The 6,769-nt window shown below is 44.3% G+C and overlaps 1 non-coding gene across 1 annotated transcript; it reads left to right on the top strand.

Annotated features, from left to right (window-relative positions):
- The first annotated feature begins 6,396 nt into the window (after positions 1 to 6,396).
- Positions 6,397 to 6,503, top strand: LOC141698985 (small nucleolar RNA R71). Its single transcript, XR_012565478.1, has one exon. It is a non-coding gene; the product is annotated as a small nucleolar RNA R71 (small nucleolar RNA).
- Positions 6,504 to 6,769: the final 266 nt, after the last annotated feature.

The following is a 6,769-nucleotide window of genomic DNA, read 5'->3' as shown; positions in this document are numbered from 1 at the left end:
ATATGCAGCTATATGACACACACAAAATATTCCTTAACTACCACCCCCAAACTTAAAATCTTCACTGTCCCCAGTGAAGGTAGTAGAAAGGAACACTGGGTATACCTACTCGGAGTCATCATCATCATCACCCTCAGTGGGTGGAGTATCAGGCGGCGGGTATGCAGAGTCCTCACCAAAAACTGGCCACTGGATATCAGCTCCAAGGCCCCTCCTGAGCTCTCGAAGAACCAGCCTCATCACGCCTAGGCCTAGCCATAGTAGCACCTCGTGTTGGACGCCCTCCTGGAAGATGATAACCTAGCCCATGCTCCTCGGGCTCACCACCGGTCCACTCCTGCATCCCATTCAGAGTCCCAGAATCAATCGGAGCAGCCGACAACTGCAACTGCTCATGAGACGGCCAGTTTACTCCCACTGCTCGGCAAAGCTTCGTGACCGTGGATGCATAAGGGATGTTCATGTGCTTAGTTCCCCTCAAAAACTTCAGAATCCCTTGGTAGATAAACTCACCAAGGTCCACATAGTACTCCTCATTAAGAATTCCCCACAACAACTGTGCTCTCTTGACTGTGACCTCATGTGCATGCGAAGAAGGCAGAATATTAGCAAAAATAAACGCATTCCATGCACGGGCATACCTGTTCATAGTGATCACCGGGAAGTGACGCTACTCATTAGTTCCTGTCCTGAAGGTCCAAACTGTGCCCGACCTACAGAGAGTAGCACAAATCAAATCCAAGTCGAAATCCTCAGCAGTCTTCTCATTCCAGTTCTCCTCCTCGGGCTTCCTCTCTTGTTGCCCAATCACACGGCGAATCGCCGTTGGGTGATAATCAACCGTCAGCCCTCGGACCACAGAAAACCCATTGTTCTCGGCCTTCGCGTTCGCATAGAACTCGCGAACCACGCTCATCGGCACTGCTTCGGGCGACTCACAAAAAACTATCCACCCATTCTCTGCAATCACAGGTAGCAACTCACCATCCCTCCCCGATGGTAAAAACCCTCTCTCCTTCAGAATCGGCTTTCCCAAAAGCCTAGTGTACTCCTCCTCCGCAGCTCTGTCATTCAACCGAGGCCTTGCAGCAGTACCCCTCGATGAATCAGCAGTAGGGACTGTGCTGCTGCTATCAATAGTTCTTGCTCTCTTGGGTGCCATTGAATCTGAATAAAAGTGTTTAAGAACTATGTTTTTGTGCTTGGGAGAGAGTTTGAGTGTAGAAGTTTTGTGGGAGATATGTAGGATAAGTGTATGTATATATAGGGTGTGGATTAGGTTAAAATTAGATTAGGAGTGGGGTTGAGGGATAAAATCATGGGGTAATAAGAAAAGAATTCGTGGGTTTATGGGCTGTATTTATTTTTTTATTTTCTGATTTTTTTTGAATTTTTTATGACTTAAAAAAAAATTCTGGCAGCCGACCCCTGAGCGGTCGCTCAGCAAAGCTGAGCGGGCGCTCAGCTTGCTAAGCGGTCGCTCAGCAGAGCTGAGCGGGCGCTCAGGGGGTCACTGGGAAAAAAAAAATTCAGTCTCGTTTTTCTGATTTTTTTTGGTTTTGGATAGGTTATTAACTTCTAAGGGTTCCTGTAACCACAAATCATGGGTTACCTCCCACGCAGTGCTTCTTTTTCGTCATTAGCTTGACGTTGTGTACCTTCCTCAAGTTGACAATAAAATGGCACTAACCACTTCTCGGTTTGCCATGTCACCATAGTAGTGCTTCAAACGCTGACCATTAACCTTGAATGCTTGGTCCGGATCATTCTCAAAAATTTCCACCGCTCCATGTGGAAACACAGTTTTGACAATAAAAGGTCCAGACCACCTTGATTTCAACCTTCCAGGAAAAAGTCGGAGACGAGAGTTGAATAAGAGAACTTGTTTCCTCGGCATGAATAACTTAGGATGTAGCTTCCTATCGTGCCACCTCTTCACATTTTCCTTGTACATTTTGTTATTCTCATACGCTTGAAGTCGGAATTCATCAAGTTCATTAAGCTGAAGTATTCTCTTCTTACCAGCTGCATCTAAATCCAGGTTCAACTTTTTCAACGCCCAGTAGGCCTTATGCTCAAGCTCCGCAGGTAAATGACATCCCTTACCATACACCAGCTGAAACGGGGACATACCAAGTGGAGTTTTGTATGCTGTTCTGTAAGCCCAAATAGCTTCATCGAGCTTTAAAGACCAATCCTTCCTTGACGGACAAACAATCTTCTCTAGAATGCGCTTGATCTATCTGTTAGACACTTCCGCTTGACCATTTGTTTGCGGATGATAGGCAGTAGCAACTCGATGATTCACATTATAACGCTGCATCATAGAAGTGAACTTACGGTTGCAGAAATGCGACCCTTCATCACTTATGATTACCCGAGGTGTTCCAAACCTTGTGAAAATCTGCTTATGAAGAAAATTCAGCACTGCCTTTGCATCATTTGTCGGTAGAGCTTTGACTTCTACCCATTTTGAGACATAATCGACTGCCAGCAAGATGTACTGATTATTGCAGGATGAGACAAAAGGCCCCATGAAATCGATTCCCCAAACATCAAAGACCTCAACTTCAAGCATCACATTTAACGGCATCTCATCCTTTCTCGTCAAATTTCCCACTTTTTGGCAACGATCACACCTTAAAATAAACTGATGAGCATCCTTAAACAAAGTAGGCCAGAAAAAACCTGTTTGCAAAATACGAGCTGCCGTCTTCTCACCACCATAGTGTCCACCATAAACTGTGGAGTGGCAGTCTCGTAATATCCCCTCCGTCTCACAGAACGGGATACATCTCCTGATGATCTGGTCAGCTCCCTGTCTAAACAAATATGGTTCATCCCACATATACCACTTTACCTCATGCAGAAACTTCTTCTTTTGAGCTGAGGTCAAATTAGGAGGCATTATATTGCTGACAAGATAGTTTACAATATCTGCAAACCATGGCTCTTCCTCCTGAACTGCGAACACTTGCTCATCTAGAAATGATTCGTTGATCAATGTCTTATCTCGTGAAGTAGACTCGGGATTCTCCAACCTAGAGAGATGGTCAGCTACTTGATTCTCAGTACCTTTTCGATCCTTGATCTCTAACTCAAATTCCTGAAATAAGAGCACCCAACGAATGAGTCTCGGCTTCGAATCCTTCTTGGACACCAAATAGCCAATGGCCGCATGATCAGTGAATACTGTCACTTTTGTCCCAAGCAGATAAGATCGAAATTTCTCGAAACCAAAGACTATAGCCAAGAGCTCCTTCTCAGTAGTGGTGTAGTTCATTTGGGCCCCATTTAAGGTCTTACTCGCATAGTAGACCACATGAAAGAGATTATTCTTGTGCTGCCCAAGAACTGCACCTACCACATCACTCGCATCACACATCATCTCAAACGGATCTGTCCAATCTGGTGCTGTAATAACTGGTGCAGTGATCAAACTCTTTTTGAGAGTCTCGAATGCAATTAAACATTCATCATCAAATTTGAAAGGCACATTTTTCTCAAGCAAGTTGCACAATGGCTTAGATATCTTTGAAAAGTCCTTGATGAACCGCCGATAAAAACCCGCATGACCAAGAAAACTACGGATTCCTTTCACAGAAATAGGTGGTGGAAGATTTTCAATGACTCCCACCTTGGCCTTGTCCACCTCCAGACCCTTGCTAGAGACCTTATGCCCGAGAATAATGCCTTCACGGACCATAAAATGACATTTCTCCCAATTGAGCACCAAATTAGTTTCCACGCACCTTTTGAGTACGGCACGAAGATTATTCAAACATTCATCATATGAATGTCCAAAGACGGAGAAGTCATCCATGAACACCTCGACATTATTTCCAATCATGTCAGAGAATATCGCCATCATACATCTCTGAAAAGTGGCCGGTGCGCCACATAACCCAAACGAAACTCTGCGAAAAGCAAACGTGCCAAATGGACACGTGAAGGTAGTCTTTTCCTGATCCTCTGGTGCAATACAAATCTGATTATACCCTGAATAGCCATCCAGAAGACAATAATACTCATGACCAGCCAACCTGTCAAGCATCTGATCAATGAATGGAAGAGGGAAGTGATCCTTTCTCGTGGCTTTATTCAACTTTCGATAATCCATGCATACTCTCCATCCTGTAACTGTTCGAGTGGGGATGAGCTCGTTCTTTTTATTTGCTACCACAGTAATACCTCCTTTCTTAGGCACACATTGTACGGGGCTCACCCAAGAACTGTCAGAAATAGGATAAATGATGCCTGCATCTAGCCATTTCAGAATTTCTTTCTTCACCACCTCCTTCATGATAGGATTAAGTCTTGCGCTGCTGCTCAACAGTTGGCTTACTACCTTCCTCTAGCAGAATTTTATGCATACAATATGAAGGGCTGATCCCTTTAATGTCTGCTATGGTCCATCCAATAGCTGATTTGAATTCTCTCAAAATCCTTAAGAGCTTGTCTTCCTCACTACCTGAAAGGTCAGATGCAATAAGAACAGGTAAAGTAGATGCATCACCTAAAAAAGCATACCTCAAGTGTTCAGGTAATGGCTTGAGCTCCAAGGTAGGTGCTTCCTCCATTGATGGTTTGAGCTTTTCTTCAGCATTCTTGAGGTCAGAAGTACCAAGAGATTCAAACGGCATGTCCAGCTTTCGCTTCCAGGAAGAAGCATTCAGATATTGTAATTGCTCATTGCCATCTTCATCATCACTGTCAAAATCCCCCACTAAGGCCTTTTCCAATGCATCAGACATTAGCATGTGATCGAGTTCTGAAGTAATCGCAGAATCAATCACATCCACTTTTAGGCACTCCTCATCTTCTGTAGGGAATTTCATTGCCTTGAACACGTTGAAGGTCACATCCTGATCTTGTACCTGCATAGTAAGTTCACCTTTCTGCACATCTATCAAGGTACGGCCAGTAGCCACGAAAGGTCTTCCCAAGATTATGGGAATCTTCTTATCTTCCTCGAAATCCAGAATAACAAAATCTGCAGAAAAGAAGAGCTTATCCACCTTGACTAGCACATCCTCCACTATGCCCCTTGGGTAAGTAATAGAACGATCAGCCAATTGTAGAGACATGTATGTGGGTTTTGGATCAGGCAAATCCAACTTTTTAAAGATCGACAACGGCATCAGATTGATGCTTGCTCCCAAATCACAAAGGCACTTGTCAAACGACAACTTGCCAATGGTGCAAGGAATGGTGAAGCTACCTGGATCTTTAAGCTTTGGAGGTAACTTTTGTTGCAGCACAGCGCTGCATTCTTCTGTTAGAGCAACGGTCTCAAGGTCATCCAGTTTCACCTTCCTTGAAAGAATACTCTTCATAAACTTCACATAACTAGGCATTTGCTCCAGAGCTTCAGCGAAAGGTATATTGATGTGAAGTTTCTTGAACACCTCCAGAAACTTACCGAACTGTTTATCCAGCTTTTGTTGCTGCAATCTCTTAGGAAAAGGTGGTGGAGGATAGAGCTGTTTTTCCCCTGTATTACCCTCAGGCAGAGTGTGTTCAACAGTATTCTTCCTTGGTTCCGCCGCTTTCTCCTTTTGCTTAGCTTCTTCATCTCTAACTTCAGCTTCTCCTTCTTTTGCCTTTCCAGTGTCAACAACTTTCCCAGACCTTAAGGTAATAGCCTTGACTTGCTCTTTAGCTTCCTTCCTGCCCGGTACTTCCGTGTCACTGGGAAGTGTGCCAGGTTGACGATTGAGCACTGCATTGGCTATTTGACCGATTTGATTTTCCAAGGTCTTGATAGAAACCGCCTGACTCTTGCATAACAGCTTAAGTTCCTCAAAATCAGCACTAGTAGGTACAGCTGCACTTCCCTGTTGAGGATATGATTTCCTTTGAGCATACTGTTGTGGTTGCTGGAATCCAGGTGGATTAAACTATTTACTCACACCTTGCTGATATGGTGGCTGAATAGCATTCTGATTATTACCCCAGCTGAAATTTGGATGATTTCTGTTGTTAGGATGATAAGTAGCTGGCACAGACTGCTGTTGTCGCAGATAATTATTCACATACTGAACAGATTCATTGACAAGAGAACACCGATCCGTAGCATGAGAACCTGCACAAAGCTCACAGACCATAGCTATTTGATTAACTCCATATGTAGCTAGAGAATCAACCCTCATCGACAACGCTTGAAGCTGCGCTGCAATAGCGGTGGCTGCATCGACTTCCAGAATACCTGCTACCTTCCCAGGCATCATCCTCTGAGTTGGGTTTTGATGCTCATTTGCAGCCATAGTCTCGATAAGATTATAAGCCTCAGTATAACTTTTGGCCCATAAGGCGCCTCCAGCTGCTGCATCGAGCATAGGCCGAGATTGGGCCCCCAAACCATTATAAAAACTAGTGATCACCATCCAATCGGGCATTTCATGATGTGGACACTTTCTGAACATTTCCTTGTAGCGTTCCCAAGCTTCGCGCATAGATTCTGTAGGTTGCTGCGCAAACTGAGTAAGAGCACTCCTCATAGCAGCAGTCTTTTCCATCGAATAAAACTTCACCAGAAACTTTTGCGCAAGATCTTGCCAAGTAGTGATGGACCCAGCTGGTTCAGAATGTAACCAGTCCTTCGCTTTGTCCCTCAGTGAGAATGGGAAAAGCCTCAGCTTTATAGCCTCATCAATCATGCCATTATACTTGAAAGTGCTGCAGATCTCGACAAAATTCCTTATGTGCATGTTGGGGTCTTCAGTCGCAGCTCTTCCAAAAGAAATAGAATTCTACACCATCTGAATAG

This window comes from Apium graveolens, chromosome 11 (genome assembly GCF_009905375.1).
Source record: "Apium graveolens cultivar Ventura chromosome 11, ASM990537v1, whole genome shotgun sequence".
Lineage (NCBI taxonomy): Eukaryota > Viridiplantae > Streptophyta > Magnoliopsida > Apiales > Apiaceae > Apium > Apium graveolens.
The sequence above is the reverse complement of the archived record's forward strand: the minus strand, read 5'-3'. Positions and strand labels throughout refer to the sequence as shown.